The following is a 19777-nucleotide window of genomic DNA, read 5'->3' as shown; positions in this document are numbered from 1 at the left end:
CACCGATCCCTGAGGGACACCACCCGTTACTGGTCTCCAGCCGGACATTGAGCCATTGACCACAACTCTTTGTGTGCGGCCATCCAGCCAGTTCTTTATCCACCCAGTGGTCCATCCATCAAATTGATGTCTCTCCAATTTAGAGACAAGGATGTCATGTGGGACAGTGTCGAACGCTTTGCACAAGTCCAGGTAGATGACATCAGCTGCTCTACCCCTGTCCATCAGTTCTGTAGCCCCATCATAGAATGCCACCAAATTGGTCAGGCATGATTTCCCCTTAGCGAAGCCATGCTGGCTGTCACCAACCACCTTGTTGTTTTTCATGTGCTTTAGCGTGCCTTCCAGGAGAATAAATAATAAGGAAGTTATTTTAAAAGGCACAAAATTTTCCAGGCTGAATGTGTGTACAGAGGAAATAAAACATAATCTGTAACAGTTCAGGCCAGATTTAAATTCCTCATCCTTTAAGCTACATCTCTCTCTGCTGATGCTGAAAATCGAAGGGACGATTAAGAAAGATTTTAATTTGCAGCAAGAACATATAACATTATCTATTAAAAACTTCTAGCGACACAAACCAGATTGTAATCTACTTTCTATTTTACGACTGACCAACAAATTTCCAATTAGTGAAAGTCTCTCACTAGCAATGATTTGCTCTTGAAGAAAAGAACACCACACCTTTCAAAGTGGTGAATTGTTCTTTATGATGACGGTTAAGCACTTGCTTGAACTTGTGAACAGAATAGATGTATTTTTGAAGGTCAGTGAAAAGAAATAACCTGTAAAAGTACACGTGAAAATGTGTACTGTCTATTTGCAATTGTACCAAGAAAACAAGGCAAGTCATGTCCCATTTCTACATTTTTACTGTAATTATCTGACTGATCATCTTGGTATCAATTTACCAGTTACACTTACAACTGACCACTCTCAAAATAATTGCTGTAGCCAAGTCTGTTTAAAGAGTTTCCTACCCTCCTCTGGGGTTTAGTACAGTGGTTCATACAACTGTGGGACTGCATGATGAAACGTATCAAGTAACAGATCTGTGTTAAAAATAACCCTTTTCCTTAGAATGTTGACAATTAAGATAACCCTGAAAAAAAGGGGTTATTTTTAACATAGATCATTTCCCTGATCTGTTTAACCACGTAGGCTCACAAACAGTTGTACTATTGGCACCAAGGACCACACATAAGGACAGAGATTCAAGGTGAGAAATCTTTGTAAACTTTCACTGAGAGATGTGCATCCATGGTCCCAAATCCCAATTTCTTAAGCACTGTTACATACTGACTGTGCACAATCAGCTCTTGCTTTGGCAATAACCAGAACACCACCAAACCTAATCAGAATGCATGCAAACAAAATTTATACCCTAGTCTTACACGTATTATGTTTTAAATTAAATCTTTCATAAATGCTTTTAAAATCAGTCCAAAGTTCTGCTAACATCTTCCTTTTTTGCCCCCACCTCATCCTTACATTTATAGGCCTCAATCAGGTTGGTCCTCCAGTTTTTTTCACCTTTCCTCCCAGTATTTCCAGCTAGACTCCAGTTTTTGATGCTTGTTTATTTACTTATGCTAAAACCCGCCTTTCTCACTAACCCTTAAACCTATAAAGGCCCTTGCTCAAATTAATAATTTTTCAGCTTAAAATCTGACCTCAAAGCATGTATTTACTTTGATGCTTCCAGTAAACTGCCAGTCAAGAGTGGAGAGTAAGACTGCATGCAGGGAATTTTGATACCATAAACACTGTTTACTTTCAGCTTTAGAAGTCTACTAAGTATGCAAATAACTAGACTTGTCGGTATGTGTTGTTTCTTATTTCTTCCAATAAACTAGATTGCTACAGCTATTGCAGCATACTAAATGAAATAAATCTTTGGGCATTGTATTAAGAACATGAGGCAGAAAGCTGGCTATTGTTGTATCTCTTCTGGTTGATACTGTGGTTGTATTAAGTAATATCCATGTGCCAGGAGCAAAGTTATCTAACATACATTTAAAGTCATGGAATTTTTTTTAGAGCCACACTGATTTACCTACATTTAGAAGCAAAGCTGTTGTTTCCTTAAACCTGTTAGTGAGATACAGTATATTTTATTTTTATCTGCTTCACTCTGGGAAAGGAGTTGAAGGACCAAAGTCTGCCCTCTTACTTCAGTCCTCACTCTATACCCCAAGGGGAAAATTCACTCATCTGTAAAACAGGAAAAGAAATGTAATAGACCAAACTTTATCAGATCAACTAAGCTCCACCATAATAAACTAAATTGATTCTATATTACACTGTACAAGAAAGGAAATCACCAATCCCTGAATTTTATAAGCTGAACTCAGTTTATGCCTGATTTCTAATATATTTTCTGTGCAACAAATACTTACACACAATGGGAAAGGACTGCTCCTAATCCTGTGAATGTATGCCATTTTTGCATGTTTCCAGGGGAATCTATAGACTTGCAGAACCTGGCATGTTAGCAGATGAAAACTGTTCTGAATGCTCAAAGATCAAAACAATTCTTTTAGCACTACTCTGTTAAAGATTAACAATGTAAGCATTACCTATGTACAGGTAACACTGGCCCCAAAGGGAAGGTAACTCCTTATGGCTTGTAAAATGAATAATACCTTGATAAACAGCCTGTCAAGAGATTTTTTTTGAATTCCTGTCTTAGTATGCCAGGGATGTACACAGTGAATAGACACGAAAGTTTCCATAACTTTTCCAAAAGCACTTACGTTATGGTCTACTCAGCAATAGGCTGAGACATACTTTACAGATAACAAATTTCATAACTGTAGTAGCTCACACAGTGAGTGTAAAGGGCAATTCACAGACAGTCACAAAGAAGATTCATTTTGTAGTTAGACTATTCAACTGGTGTATGATGTCATGCATTTATGAGGTCAAAAGATAAGAAAATAAGACATGCAAAATACTGAACAGAATTAACAGTTTTGTGTGATAGTATAGCCTCTGTTGCCAAAATACTATGTGAGACTGCTTTCATTTGAAAGTTCAGGTTATGACAGAAGGGAAATTTAAGGGGTAGTTTTACAAGACACAGGCTTAGCAGGACTTGTATTAATGCCTCACTGATACGAGAGCTCAAACCCATCTTTTTATCCCTCTTCCGATATTTTGTATTGTGAGCTTCCTTCTTTTAGCACCAATATGACAATGCTGCTGTAAAACCTCTCTCAGGGGGAACTTGTATGACTGAAAGATGGAAACAAGGGAGAGAGGAAACAAAAGGATGGATGTAGAGAAAAAAAAAAATCGTTAAAAGTAATTATGTATGTTGAAAGAGAACACACTGATGATAGAAAGAACAAGTACACCAAAAAGTATTACTGAAGTAGTATGATGTACCTGAGAAGGACAATATAATGGGAAAAGTGCTGCTATGGAATCAGAAAGCCTTGATTTTATTTCTGTGGTTCTAAAAAAAAATCCTAAAGAGGTTACTTAATCTATTGCATTTTCTGTCTGTGAAGTCACAGACAATGAGTATCTGATAGGCCACACAGGAATATATGTAAGCAATATTCAGACCTATTAAGTTTCATGCACTGAAAATTAGATTTAAACAACTGTTTCCAAACATGTGCGCTCTTACAGCCATCCCCCCATATATTCGCTGAGCAGTGCTGCAGCTTCCCTTTTCTTCTCTCATCACACTGGAAGACAGACATCTCTCAGTCACAGTCCCAACATGAAACCCTCCAGCCTAGAGTCCTAGCACTTCCCCACAACGTCTAAACTGAGGCACCGGTACTATGTTATCTATGGTGTGGGCCTATTCATTTGAGGGGGTCTCCTGTTGTGGAGCTACAGACATAAGACGCTATGGAACCAGAGAAATTCAAATCAAAGACAGAAGCATCTTCTGAACCAAATATTTGGCTAGATCTGTAACACCAGGAAGGAGTCAAATCTCTGACTCAGCCTCTTTGTCAGGGGTTAAACAAATGAGTGAATTAAGTCTGGCTTAATAAAAAGTGCTGTCTCTTACCTTTTCCTGAGGCTTTTTTCCTGTTCCCTAGAAATGTTACAACCCCCTGTGTTTTTCTGCTGGGAAGCAAAAGACTGAAATACAAAAAAACCCCTCCATAATTGGAAAAACACCCCAAATTACGTGCTATACAGAAAGTAGGTAACTGGAGAAATAAGTTGTCCAACAGTAAACAGCATTCGTAGCAGAAAATTCAAACAAATGTGGTCAAAGCAGCTACAGAAGAATGCAAACACAGTTGTATAGCTAGAAGAGGAGCCATAATGAGAACAAAAGATATATTGTTAATACAAAGGATAGAGTGGGAAGAACTATAAACCAAGTCACACGCTGAAGGAAAACATTACAATAAGTACTGAGTGAATGAGTTCAATAAAAAATAAAATTAAATTTAAAAAGCCTCATGCCTGGAAATGTAAATAAAAGGAGTACCGAAAGGAGAAAATGTCACCAGAAAAATGGGAGAGACGCCAAACAGAAAAGATTAACAATGGAAAAAAGTCACTGAGGGCCAAAGAGTATTTGCCAGCTTTCTCTGGAGGTTGGATTTGGAATAAGGAAGATGAAGATGGGGTATTTGTACCACATAATGTTAAATCTTTAGGTGAAGAAAATAAATTGGGAAAGAAATCTCCCTATTTTTTAACACAATTGATAGACAAATAAGCTCTTCCTCTAAATTGCTTCAGGTGCCACTTACTTCTTTCTATAGGCTAAACAGGTAGGCCAGAGGGTAAGCAGTGACTGAGTCAAATTAACAGTTCTTGGAGGGAGGGCAGCAGTCTCCCCTTTCCAGGTTCTTTTTCTTTTCTCCCACATCTTTCTTATGTTGCCTCTGGACTTTATCTGATTGATCTCAAGCTCAGGCAATAACACTCACTAATCTGGCAAAAATGTATACCTTTGGAAGATGGGCAAGCATAATTTTTTTGTTGTTTTATCAGGTTGAACAGCCTGTGATCAGATGAGCTCCCAAACTGGCTCAAGGCAAGCAGTGGCATCATGTAGCCAAGAGCAGAGAGGGTTAACAAGAGAAGGGCGGAGGGAAGGGAGAAGTAATTTTTGGCAGCATCAAGCTTTTAATTTAATTTAAGACGTCTCCTGAAGTCACTGGGAGCCAGTTTTGTAACAACCACCTTAGTTAAAGACCTTCAGTTAGATGGTGAGAACTGTGCCACAACCATCATTTCTGTACACAGAAGAGGGTCTATTGGTATTCTCAGGCACTTTTCAAACTTGTATCTTCAGATTCTCATGTCTTTACTATTTGTGTTAGTCAAACCTTGTCCCTAAAAGTTTAAGCAAAGTAAAATAAGTACTATCCTCAACTGCCAGCCTTTCCTTTTCTATTTTGCTCACAGCACTGTTTTTTTATTATAGTACTTGAAGTATTACACGCTTTCAAGGGGAAGCTAGCACTAGATTTGCACACTTGTGGTTTTTATTGCAAATCTCATTATACCTGTTGGGGTTTATTTTTAGCTTCAAAACCTTACGTTACGCAAATAGATCTGAATCTGCATGTTCAAAATTTCATTTCTCAGTGGTGTTCACTGCTTTCTTGTTTATAGATGCTTTGGTTATATATTAAAAATTTCCCTGCTTCTTTGATATACCTTATACATGCTTCAACACACTTTAGGAAGGCTTTGTGTGGTATTCAGGCTAAATTTATCCAATTTCATATTTATTTTTTTTCAACTGTCCTGGCTGCTTACACATATTAAATGAAGTTTGAGCAGAAGGTGAAACAAGGATTCTACTGCCTATAGGTACAGCTGTACAAACAAGCAAATACAGGGCATGCTAGGGTGTGAACATGCAGCATATCACATGTTTTGCAGAAGCTCTCTGCAATCTGTTCTCTCTCTAGTTTATGATATGCTATTACGACACATAAGTGGACTTTCTGATACTTTGTTAGTCAGTAGGAGCTTGTGTACTATATATATATATGTTCAGGCTGGGTGACCATGTTGGGCCCTGCCTTCTTAATGCACAGAATTATTTCCCTCAGGGAGTTACAACTTTTAAATATTTTTAGATAGTAAATGCCTCTCATATTTCAAACGTGCACATGCACTAGACTACATATGGGAAGAAACTGTTGCAGGTATCAGAAATATCATCAGATAGAGTAAAATACATAAATTCTTCCAAAAATAATAAAATTTCCTTGGAGCTAGTTTTCTGTTTAGGAAAATTTTTATACCTTGGTTCTTCTGAAAACTCATCCCTGCCAGTGTTCAAAGCCAGGCTGGACAAATCTTTGGGCAACACGGTCTAGTGTGAGGCGTCTCTGCCCATGGCAGTGGGGTGGGAACTAGATGATCTTAAGGTCCTTTCCAACTCAAACCATTCTATGATTCTATAACATCTAAACATTCAACACATACTTAGTTTTAAGCTTGGGAGTGGTCATATTAAAGTCAACGAGACTAAATAATTCATGCAACAGTTATGCAAGAACAAACTCCCTTGCACAGTTAGGGATTTTCTTGCTTTTGTAACCAAAAAATTTGATTGACTTACAACTTTATTAAAAACAATTTATTTATCCTGTGAAAGACTTGACACTCACCCTATACACAATCTCTCCCTAGGTACAACAGTGTATGTGTATACAGATGTGTGCACACAAAAGCAAACTGTAATTGTACACTGACTGGGTCCTTGGGTTGCTCGAGTAAAAGGTAAAATGACAATTCATTAGCTCATTAACCTTTTTTTTAATATGTATTACCTTCTTCATGTTCCAGTGGCTATGTGAATATTGTAGGTTATAAAAGAAACACATGCCAGAAGCAATGAGATAGGTGTGTTGCATAAACCTGCAAGCTGTGAAAGAGCTGTGCGTCATCTGCAGCATCCGCCCAGTTCAACATTCTGAGAACAGGGTGAAAAACAGAGCCATGAAAGCATAAATAATACATCAGCAAAACTTCCTTCCCAGTGGACTGGGTTTTCTAGCTGCAATGATTCATAATTGGTCTGATGATAAAGAAGAGGAAGAGCAGTTTTGGTAGGAGGCTTGCCAGACTGGTCAAGGAGGCTTTAAACTAGATGTGTTGGGGGCGGGGGGCATCATTCCATCCCAACACACACAGTCAGTTGCCAGCACCTACAATAAATGCTTGGAGCAATGTGGAGATATTCCAGCCTCTCCAGCCAATGAGCCGGCTTCAGTTGGAGCTCGGCTCAGATGCCTCTATACAAATGCCCATAGCATGGGGAACAAACAAGAGGAATTGGAGATGTGTGCACGTCTACGGGGGTATGATATAATAGGCATCACAGAAACATGGTGGAATGGCTCCTACGACTGGAGTGTTGGAATGGAAGGTTACAGGCTCTTTAGGAAAGACAGGCCTGGCAGGCGGGGAGGGGGAGTTGCCCTTTATGTTAGGGGTAGGCTGGAGAGTATGGAACTCTGTGTGGGGACAGGTGAGCAGTTAACAGAGAGTTTGTGGGTCAGGGTTAAAGGGAATATAGCTATGGGAGACATTACTGTGGGGATCTGTTAGAGACCGCCTGATCAAGGAGAACCTGCGGATGAAGCACTCCATAGACAGATAGGAACAGCCTCACGCTCGCAGGCCCTTGTTCTCATGGGTGACTTCAACCACCCTGACATCTGTTGGAAGGACGGTACGGCCCGGCCCAAGCAATCAAGGAGGTTCCTCGATTGTGTAGAAGACAACTTCCTTCTGCAAGTAACAGAGGAGCCTACAAGGAGAGGTGCCATGCTTGACCTCGTGCTCACCAGCAGGGAGGGGCTCATTGGAAATGTGACGCTCCAGGGCAGCCTTGGATGCAGTGATCATGAGATGCTTGAATTTGAGATCCTCAGGACAGTGAGAAGAGTGTGCAGCAAGCTCACTGCCCTGGGCTTCGAAAGAGCAGACTTTGGCCTCTTCAGGAACCTGCTCAGTAAGGTTCCATGGGATATAGCCCTAGAGGGCAGGGGGGCCCAAGACTCTTGGTTGATATTCAAGGATCACCTGCTACAAGCTCAGGAGGGCTGCATCCCAACCAGAAGGAGGGCCAGGAGACCTCCTTGGGTGGATAAGGAGCTGCTGAGGAAAATTCAAGTGAAAAAAGAGGCTTATAAAAGGTGGAAGCAAGGACAGGTGGCCTGGAAAGAATACAGGGATGTTGTCTGGGAAGCTAGGGACCATGTTAGGAAAGATAAGGCCCAGTTAGAATTAAACTTGGCTAGGGATGTTAAGGATAACAGGAAGGGATTCTACAGGTACATAGCAAATAAAAAACAGACTAGGGACAACATAGGTCCCCTCTGGAAGCTCTCGGGAGAACTGGCTACCCTGGATTTGGAGAAGGCTGAGGTTCTGAATGACTTCTTTGCCTCAGTCTTCACTGCCAAAGGCTCTGACCACACCACCCAAGTCTTGGAATGCAGATGCAGGCACTGTGAGAATGAAGACCTCAGGCCCACTGGTTCAAGACCATCTTAAAAATCTGAATGTGCACAAGTCTATGGGTCCTGATGAGATCCATCCACGGGTCCTGAAGGAGCTGGCAAATGAAGTTGCGAAGCCGCTGGCCATCAGATTTGAGAAATCATGGCAGTCAGGTGAAGTTCCCGATGACTGGAAAAAGGGAAATATAACCCCCATTTTCAAGAAGGGGAAAATGGATGACCGGGGGAATTACAGACCAGTCAGTCTCACCTCTGTGCCTGGCAAAATCTTGGAGCAGATTCTCCTGGAAGGCATGCTAAGGCACATGGAAAACAACAAGGTGCTTGGTGACAGCCAGCACGGTTTCACTAAGGGGAAATCCTGCCTGACCAATTTGGTGGCCTTCTATGATGGGGCTACAGAACTGATGGACAGGGGCAGAGCAGTTGATGTCATCTACATGGACTTGTGTAAAGCATTTGACACTGTCCCACACAATATCCTTGTCTCTAAATTGAAGAGACATCAATTTGATGGATGGACCACTGGGTGGATAAAGAACTGGCTGGATGGCCGCACACAAAGAGTTGTGGTCAATGGCTCAATGTCCGGCTGGAGACCAGTAACGAGTGGTGTCCCTCAGGGATCGGTGTTGGGACCGCTCTTGTTCAACATCTTTGTCACTGACATGGACAGTGGGATTGAGTGCGCCCTCAGCAAGTTTGCCGATGACACCAAGCTGTGTGGTTCGGTTGATACCCTGGAGGGAAGGAATGCCATCCAGAGGGACCTTGACACACTTGTGAGGTGGGCTGATGCCAACCTCATGAAGTTTAACCATGCCAAGTGCAAGGTCCTACACCTGGGTGGGAGCAATCCCAGGCACAGCTACAGGTTGGGCAGAGAAGAGATTCAGAGCAGCCCTGTGGAGAAGGACTTGGGGGTGTTGGTGGATGAGAAAATGAACATGAGCCGGCTTCAGTGTTAGCTTGCAGCCCAGAAAGCCAACCGTATCCTGGGCTGCATCAAAAGGAGCGTGACCAGCAGGTCCAAGGAGGTGATCCTGCCCCTGTACTCTGCTCCTGTGAGACCTCACTTGGAGTATTGTGTGCAGTTCTGGTGTCCTCAACATAAAAAGGACATGGAACTGTTGGAACAAGTCCAGAGGAGGCCACGAGGATGATCAGGGGACTGGAGCACCTCCAGTATGAAGACAGGCTGAGAAAGTTGGGGCTGTTCAGCCTGGAGAAGAGAAGGCTGCGTGGAGACCTCATAGCAGCCTTCCAGTATCTGAAGGGGGCCTACAGGAATGCTGGGGAGGGACTCTTCATTAGGGACTTTAGTGACAGGACAAGGGGTAACAGCTTAAAACTTAAACAGGAGAAGTTTAGATTGGATATAAGGAGGAAATTCTTTCCCGTTAGGGTGGTGAGGCACTGGAATGGGTTGCCCAGGGGTGTTGTGAATGCTCCATCCCTGGCAGTGTTCAAGGCCAGGTTGAACAAAGCCTTGGGTGAGATGGTTTGGTGTGAGGTGTCCCTGCCCATGGCAGGAGGGGTGGAACTAGATGATCTTAAGGCCCTTTCCAACCCTAACTATTCTATAATGGGCAGTCCACCTTGGAGACAGTGTTTAAACTCCGAAGAAAGCTCTCCATAATAAATATCTGAAACCAAGGTAATACCCAAGATAAATACACTGTAGGCTGGGAAGGAAATCCATTTTAGATGGATGTATAAGTGATGTAGCCTTCACCTTATTTGGCTTCTGTAAGTAAAATTATACTCATCTACAAAAAATCTGTCCTATACCATAGTGTTCTTTACAGCTAAATGTAAAATATATAACGAATTTGAAACATAATTTTAGAGGTCTGGTGTTAAAACTATAAATCAGGACAAAGCATATCAGAAAATATACTTTCAGAAAGTAAAAATGAAGGGTGATACAATAGAGGTTTTGATTAATAATTTTTTAAATGAAAGTTTGTATTTTTATTAAAAAATGCTAGACTTCAGAATGCCTTTCTGATTTGTTATAAACCCGAGTCTAAAATGGTATTTTCTGGTTCTAGTCTGCAACTAGAAAAAAACCAGTCCTTTCCTTCTGTGGGCTTCTAAGGCATCTCAAGGTAGCCTCTGGGCTCATTTCCAGAAGGAGGGATTATATGTGATGGACATAAACAACTATTTACATATGTTAATCTCTGTAAATGTGAGAATAACCTGGGGTTCCAGTCTGACCTCTAAGACATGTTGAAATCAAATCCATAAAGAGTAGGTGTTCACACTGAAGACTGTTGTTTTTTAATTTCTGAAAAACAGTTTTTCCAGATTAAAATTGGTGTTTGAGATTGCTCTGTGATGATTTATGCCTTGCTTTGTTTAAAATTTCTTTAGACTTTTGCAATCAAAACCTAAAGCTTCTGCTTTAATTAGGGTGTGGGAAACTTTGTCTGTAGAGGCAATTATATACTTAATATATACTTTATATATATATATAAAACTCTTTGTTCATTCTAACTATACTCTGAGAAAATGGTAATCTTAAAATTTTAATGCATTATTTCAATGTAACTTTCTCCGTTATTATTTCTCCCTTACTCTCAGTCCAGGAAGCCACTTGCAAAACCTGACTAAGTTTAATTCCATACTAGTTTAAGAAGTCTATGTTCCTGAAATACAAGTTCAATGAAAAGCCAGCGAAGTCTTTCAATAATAAAGTTAATAGAAGTATTAATAACACTAATGTAATTTTTTATACTAAAATTATTAGTATTTCATATTTTGCCTATCTATGCAGTACTTTTATGATTTTGTTAGACTTATACTTAACTATGGTAATATATTACTATATTTTTCTAACTCTTTCCCTGGCCCTTGTGTAGCCTTGGGTACCTCCCTTCACCTTCCATTTTCCTGTCTGTAAACTGGGAGTGACAACAGCACAAACTAGTATCACAAATAGTACAGCCTCTATAACAGCAGGTTGTGCAGGGGGTTTTCGCTTGCATGCAGGTCTTCAAGACAGCATCTGTAATCCATTCTTACCTTTGGCTTGCCTTTGGAGGCATGATGGAATTTCTCAAGAAATGTTTCATATTAAATACAAAACTGAACTCTTTGTCCAGAATCATCAGCCCTCTAAAATTTCTAGGAATGTGAGTTCTACTCAGAAAAAACACAAACAAAATTCTTCTTCTGAGGTACAGGTACTGTTGGGCCATTAAAAGGAGTGCCCTCCTGACCCCCACCTTATATCCTGAGGCATTAGATAGGGTTACTTCATATCGTTGCCTTAGCTTGTGTAACTGGTCATAAACATATAGAGTTTTAAAATTCCTGCAAGACTACCTATTTCCATGAACACCTGGAGCTCTGCTTTCCACAGGCCACTTACAAATTTAGTAGAGAAATGTTTTTTGACTTACACTGCCTTGCTATGGCATCCCCTTATTTTCCTGTTGAAAGTTTTCTGCTAACCACTGCAAAGAGGCAATTTTCTATTACCTGAGCCTCTTTTTATGTCAGTTAAAACCCTTCTTCCTTAAGGAAAAAATATTTTTAATCTGTGTTGGTTTATTTGCTATCATGTAATCACTAATTTTATGTCCAGAGTTAGTGTTTAAACAACAGATTTTAGAGATAGATAATTAGCTGTTCAAAGCAGTTCACGATGTTACAGAAAAAAATCCTTAGGTTTGCTTGTCACTGGATTTTTTAGTAATTAATACAGCTCTTTGAAGAATTGAATATAATAATCAGAGAAGTTGCTAGCTTGAGAGGCTAAACTTTATCTTCTGATTCAGACAAATCAAATTGGCTTTCCTTTTTTTTTTTTTTTTTCTGTTTTCCAGAAAAACTGCTTTCAGGCATGTTTCCCTGCCTGTGGCAAGAGGATTGGAACAAGATGATCTTTAAGGTCCCTTCCAAACCAAAACTGTCCAGGATTCTGATTCCACACCACAGTTACAGCCTATACAAAGGTTCAGGAGACACCCTGGTACTTGTCCGCAAACATGAATGATGGTGAGTGACTTTGTGTGTGGAAAGGGGTAGAGTAGAAAGAAAAGAAGTGGTTTTGGCTAAAGTAGCTAATGTGAAAAGTAAGCCTATGTTTACATTTAGCAGGTAAGTATGAAACTTCACTTTCTCAGCTTATTAACACCACACTCAGTGTATTTAATTTGGCCTGTAAATGTAGAAAACAAGATTTCTTTGCCATACAAAAAGCAATGGCAAAGTTGGTACATATGGAGGGATATCTATTTGCCATTGTCTCTTTATGCTGAAAAAAGAGCATGTGCAATCAAACTCACTACTGCAGAGCAGGAAGGTCTGGCATGGGGAAACCACATGAGCAGGTCCCTGGCAGGGAGCAGCAGGGGCCCAGCTGCTTGAGAAATGATGTTTCCAAGCTGTCATCAATATTTAGGAACTGAGCAACTATAAAAGTAGCTGAAGTAATGTAGTAAGGAGGAAAAGTGTGTGTGAGGAATGTGTAAAGCAGACCATGCTGTTGGTTCAGTTTGGGCTGTGGGCTTGCTCATCTCCTGCAGCTCCCTCACCTACTAATATTTGTGGATAACACCAGTAATTTAAAACATTAAAATAACATCACTACCTCTCTGTGAAACTAGCAGTCTGCCTGAAATATCTATGTGTGTAAAAATTAATAGCAACAAGGAATCAAGTATTTCATAGCTGATGCAATATGACTTTAAGGCTTGGGAAATGCATCATTATGTTTTAAACACATACCAACCATTTCTTGTTTTTTGCTTTTGTGCTCAGAATGCTAAATATTTAACTTTATTCAGTCAATGCCATTCATCTAAATGAAATGAAAGATCATATCACATGGCCAATCTGACAGGTACATTGGGCTACTTAATCATCTGGTTAACCCCAGCCAAAGTTCAATGACCCAAAGCAGGTGAAATTCCCTGACAACACCTTTGTGATCAGAACAGAGTATGCTTTCCTAGCTCCTTCACTCACAGAATTTCCATCTATTCCCAACTTTGAAATGGTGAAAAGTTAAGACTTAATTTTCTGTATGTGTGTTTCCTTAGAAAGGAAGGACTTCAGAGACTGAAGGAAAGAAAAATGGTTAGATGTAAGGAAAAAGACTCTGAAGTTCTTACACTAAAATTCTTCTTCAGATATAATGTTAAATTTACAAGGAACATAAATACTACTGAAAAAGCAGCAACCTTAATGTTTTAAATAGCAAACCCAACATAATTTTTATTTTTTAAAATCCCCCTCTTTATACAAAGTTCCCCAACTTAAGACATTAAATAAAATGGCAATTGGGGCTTGCAAGCATTATTCCATGAATAATTTGCGTTATACTTCTCTTATTTTGTTGTGTTTCCCTTGCTTTTGAGAATCCATCAGGTCCCTGAGTTCACTAATAACCCTTGATGACTCTGATTAGCTCTATCTGAGGTTTTTATGCCATAGACCCTGCCTGTAGGTCCTGGAGTCCATATAAGCTCAGGCTTAGCCTCTGCCTTGACTAGGTTGTTAGAATGTCTGTTCTGAGTTCTGCTACAGCCATGATTGTGCTTGGCCATGTACCTTGTTAATATAGGCCCTGACCTATGGACTGACATCCTGGCTTGACCTCTGTGGTCCTGACTGGTGATCACTGGGCTGTATCTGACGCTGGTTATTTTTCAAAGACCCAATCCTGACTGTGATATACAGATTGACTGCCTGGCTTGACCCTTGGACCAGTCCTGGCTACATAACAACAAACAACAGGAGCCTTGAGTGAACCCTCAGAAAAAGAACATCTTCAATTTTCATGTTACTTCAGCCATCACAGAGCAAAGTAAAGTGTGTAATGTAAAATGGCTGGGTTTTAGCGCAAAACACAGTTCAAGTCTTAGGGTGGAATGGATAATTAAGTAAAGACTTAAAGACTTCAGTTCATGAGCTCTTCTTCCTAGAAATGCTTCAGCAAAATCAATTAGTGTAATGCTATTCAGTGTGATAAATGTAAGAAGATTAAGCAAAGCCTTGTGCATAGACTCTAAAAGCATTATATACAGATAACAAACACTGCAATAGAGAGAAAGGGAACTTGGACTAAAACCTCAATTTCTGTTTTCTGCTATGCTCTAACACTTCCCTTAGAGGCAAAGGAAAAGCTTTTGTGATTTTCTCATCATGGACATCTTTAAGACTATTCCTAATTTTATCACAATGAAGTTAAGGCCTTTTGAAAGTTTTTGAGAGCACCTCAAAACTACCAAGCACCTTGAAATCAATGCTGTCACCTGGGATGACAGGTGAGCTACTCAAGTTCAAGAGTCAGGGTGTAGCTCAACATGCTTATTGAAGGTTGTGCTTGAGAAAAAAAAGCAGTTTTCAACATAGGCTTTTCATAAACCGTTATGGGCAGGAGGTAATTACATAAATGCGTATTCTCAGCCTGCCTTACTTATGCAATGTTTGAAATAATGTGGGCTTCGGTTCTATTATAGTAAGAAAAGAACAAACTACATCACTCTGAGATCAATAGGACTTAGATGCTTAATATACTGTTGTGCTTTGGTTGTTGGTTTTTTTTTTGTGAACTTTCCTGTTTCAATTATCTGAACTATAAAATATGGTTCATGATTGAAACAGTGAACAAAATACCTCGCCAGTGGTTTCATTGACTTTAGGAGTACTGTAATTAGGCCGAACTACTTTAAAAAGAAGAGCCACATGGTGGCAGGAGAGAACAAGGCATGCAAAAAAGAATTGTTCCGCTAAAAGCTTCCCTCATTTTTAACTACATAATGCTCCCTTCTAAGGGGTAACTGAAGGTTTGTGGCTATATTTTTAAACCTGATGGGCAGAAACATAATTCATTACTTACAAGGTCTTAAAAAAAAAACAAACCTACTTCTAAGTTTCTGATACTACTCACTAAGTTTAATAGGGAATTTATACAGCAAATGTTAATATTACAATAACTGTTGAAGTTCCATGGTACAGTTAAGATAGGGAATCTGCAACACATTAATTCCATCACTTCAATCACTGACTTCACAAATTGCATAAAAATTATTTTCTTCTGATCTGAACCTTTTATCAAATGTTTATCTATCTAGTTTAAAATGTTGAATCCTTACTATGAACCACCAATACTATTTTTAAAGTAATAGATTTAAGGGGAAACAAGGAATCCAATAGCATCGGATTCTATTATCTCCATACTTATCAGTGCAAGAATTTTCTTAGTACTGTAAACAATGTTGTAAAGTTTCTGAAATTCTAGTGGCCATCACCATAGTCTTGGTCAAATCCAACTCTTAATACTCCCAGGAGCAGCCTAAGCTCCTCACCCTCTCAGAGGACACAGTTATGTCGCTCTAAACTGTGTTTTACAGTTGTTTGTTTCCATTTCTTTTTTTTTTCTTTAACCTATTTACACTAGTAAAGATCTAGTTGACTTTTCTAATGAACTGTTTTAGTGATCAAGTGATCTGACAAGAAAGCCTTTACAAAACCCTGAAACAGCCTTGCAAAAGAATAGTTCTCACTTCCCTCTCTGTTTGCTTTGTATGCTCAGCCTTCATAGCTGAACTTGTGAATTTCATTCTAAGGACATATTCTTCTTAACAATCTTAACTGACTTGTTTTTCACTTTTTCACTCAAATATATTTTTTCGTTACTCTTCCTTTTTCCCCACATATGCAGGAAAGGGAGTAATACAAATGTTGCAGGTTGCAAAACCAGAGAGAAACTTCACCATTGGTCATTTTCTCTAATTCTGCATCTTCTAAAATATTTATTATGGATCAGACTCTTGCTTGAATGTGAAAGAATTTGCATGTCTTGTCTTCATGCCATCTGTTAGTTTCCAGTTCCATAACTGCAGTCTGAACTGTATTTAAAATGTCTTTTAACTTTTGCTCCTTCCTGGTTCTGTAAAAAAAAGAAAAAAAAGAAAAAATTCTTTAGTATGATGTAGTCCCCCTGTTTCCGCCTGCAAATAAGGATTTCTCTGATTTCCCTTGTGTTAAATCTCAAATTACAAGTTGTCTCTAAGTATTCACAAAGTTCCACTGTTTTACTCCAGACCTCTGTAACAGCTATTTTATCATGATACTTACTGAAAACTTTTGATGTCAGCAAGCAACAAAAGATGGAAGACTGATACCTTTTCTTTGTGTTCTTTTTTTATCCTTAATGTATATTGGATATGTATGTACTAAAATTACTTCAGATTCTCCTTCAATTCTGTTAATAAAGCATGAAGCAGGTTAAGGAAGGCAATTCTCCCTCTCTTCTCTGATCTCATGAGACTTGCCCTACAGTCTTGTGTCTAGCTCTTGGACAACAACATGAAGGACAAGGAGCTGTTGGAGTGAATCCAGAGAAGGCCACAGAGATGCTGCAAGGGCTGGAGCAACTCTGCTTGGAGACAGGCTGAGACAGCTGGGCTTGTCCAGCCTGGAGAAGAGAAGGCTCCAGGGAGACCCTAGAGCAGCTTCAAGTGCTTAAAGGGGCTGATAAGAAATCTGGAGAGGGGCTTTTGACAAGGGCCTGTAAGGAGCGGACAAGAGGGAATGGCTTTAAACTGAAAGAGGGGAGATTTAGATTAGACATTAGGAAGAAGTTCTTCCCTGTGAGGGTTGTGAGGCCCTGGCACAGGTTGCCCAGAGAAGCTGTGGCTGCCCCATCCCTGGCAGTGTTCAAGGCTGGGTTGGACACAGGTGCTTGGAGCAACCTGGTCTAGTGGAAGGTGTCCCTGCTCATGGCAAGGATTGGAACTGGATGAGCTTTAAGGTCCCTTCCAACCCAAATCATTCTAGGATTCTGTGAATTTATTTTATTCAGCTTGATCCTAGTACTGAAATGTGATAAATGCCTGATGGGCATACCCATGAAATGCCATGGTAAATTTCTTTAGAAAAAGATTATTACTTTTTACAAACATGCAAAATTCAAATCAGCTGGTCACCTCCTAGTACTCAGTGTTCTAAGCAGTGTTGTATTGATTCCACATAATGTTCCCTGTGCTTCAGCGTAACCGAGGTAATTTGGCTCAGGTGACTGAAGCGGCCTTCTCAGCTCAGCCTTATTTGCTGTGTCATGAGAAAACAGATGGATACTGAAACAGAGACAGACTTCATAAAGAAGGACAGAAGATTTAAGAAGTAAGAAAAATAACAGGAACTGAAATGAGATGAAGCCCCATTGTTCTCAGGAGGGTCTGAGTGACCCAAGAGTTACTAGTAGGACTGCTCCCACCTCTGAGCCACAGCTTTGAACTAGCTTGAGCAACCAAGGAGAGTCTTTGTTTTCTGTCAATTTTCTGATATAATCCATAAGATGTGTGAGGTAGTTAACAAGAAGCATGAACTATCACTGTCATAAGATGCAGCAGTTTGGACCAAATCTATGCTAGGTCTTAGGTCTGGCTGGGATTCAGTACTTTAGGAGACAAGAACAGCCACTGTCCATTGGCTGAATGGGCCTTTTGGAATCCATGTGAATTTATGATAGAGCACGTTAGCATAGATAAAGTGGTAATTCTTGCTACATTGAGATGCCTGGCATACCTGTTAAAGGAAGAAGAGTCAACCAGCAAGAAGGGTCAAGGGCAGCAGAAAGATCTTTTTCAAATACATGGCAGATAAAACTAACACCAGAGGCAATGTAGGCCCACTGATGAACAGGATGGGTGCCCTGGTGACAGAAGGTACAGAGATGGCAGAGTTACTGAATGCCTTTTTTGTCTCTGTCTACTCTGCCAGAGGCAGTCCTGAAGAGTCCTTTACGCCTGAGACCTCAGATGAAGTCAGGTCAACGGAGCGGTTTGCATTAGTCGATGAGGAATGGGTTAGAGACCAGTTGAGCAATCTGGACATCCATAAATCCATGGGTCCAGATGGGATGCACCCGCGGGTGCTGAGGGAACTGGCAGAAGTCATTGCTAGACCACTCTCCATCATCTTTACCAAGTCTTGGGAAACGGGAGAGGTGCCTGAGGACTGGAGGAAAGCAAATGTCACTCCAGTCTTCAAAAGGGCAAGAAGGAGGACCTGGGTAACTATAGACCGGTCAGCCTCACCTCCATCCCTGGGAAAGTGATGGAACACCTTATCCTTGGTGCTATCTTAAGGCATATCAAGGATAAGAGCGTTATGAGGGGCAATCAACATGGCTTCACCAAGGGGAAATCATGCTTGACCAATCTCATAGCCTTTTATGAGGAAATAACACGGTGGATGGATGATGGCAGAGCCATGGATGTGGTCTACCTTGACTTCAGCAAAGCATTTGACACAGTCTCCCACAGCATCCTCACAGCTAAACTGAGGAAGTGTGGTCTGGATGATCAGGTAGTGAGGTGGACTGCGAACTGGCTGAAGGAGAGAAGCCAGAGAGTTGTAGTCTATGGGGTGGAGTCTAGTTGGACGCCTGTATCTAGTGGAGTGCCTCAAGGGTCAGTACTGGGACCAGTATTATTTAATATATTCATCAACGATTTAGATGAGAGAATTGAGTACTATCAGCAAGTTTGCTGATGACACTAAGCTTGGAGGAGTGGCTGACACGCCAGAAGGCTGTGCTGCCATCCAGCGAGACCTGGACAGGCTGGAGAGTTGGGCAGGGAATAACTTGATGAAATATAACAAGGGAAAGTGTAGAGTCCTGCATCGGGGCAGGAACAACCCCAGGTTCCAGTATAGGTTGGGGAACGACCTGTTAAGAGAGCAGTGTAGGGGAGAGGGACCTGGGGGTCCTAGTGGATGACAGGATGACCATGAGCCAACACTGTGCCCTTGTGGCCAAGAAGTCCAATGGCATCCTGGGGTGTATTAGAAGGGGGGTGGTGAGTAGGTCGAGAGAGTCCCCTCTACTGTGCCTGGACACATTCCTGTGTAACATTATCTAGGTGTTCCTGCTCCGGCAGGGGGATTGGACTAGATGATCTTTTGAGGTCCCTTCCAATCTCTAGCATACTGTGATACTGTGATATAATTGGCTTATACTTCTACACTATCTCTTATGGATAGATTACATCATGGCTGTGTTGCCTAAAATATTAAATCAGTGATTTTTTAATCAGTGCATACCCACGTATGCAAGAACTAACTCTATTTGCTGTGTAGAAAAGTGAAATTACCCTTCAAAAGAAACAGAGCTCTTAAAGATGGCTGACTACTGGACGCAGCTGTCTAAGGCCATTAATACGAACATAAGAAGATGGTTCTAGCTCTTTTGATGGACTGCATATGGCCATATGGCACTTAATATGCATTCAATGCTCCCAAAAGCTTGTTGAATAGCAAATGGCACAACAAAACCC

Source organism: Pezoporus flaviventris, unplaced genomic scaffold, assembly GCF_033815535.1.
Source record: "Pezoporus flaviventris isolate CSIRO_AGI_PZ_B2104156 unplaced genomic scaffold, CSIRO_AGI_Pfla_v1 ptg000054l, whole genome shotgun sequence".
NCBI classification, from domain to species: domain Eukaryota; kingdom Metazoa; phylum Chordata; class Aves; order Psittaciformes; family Psittacidae; genus Pezoporus; species Pezoporus flaviventris.
This window is presented reverse-complemented; position numbering follows the sequence as displayed.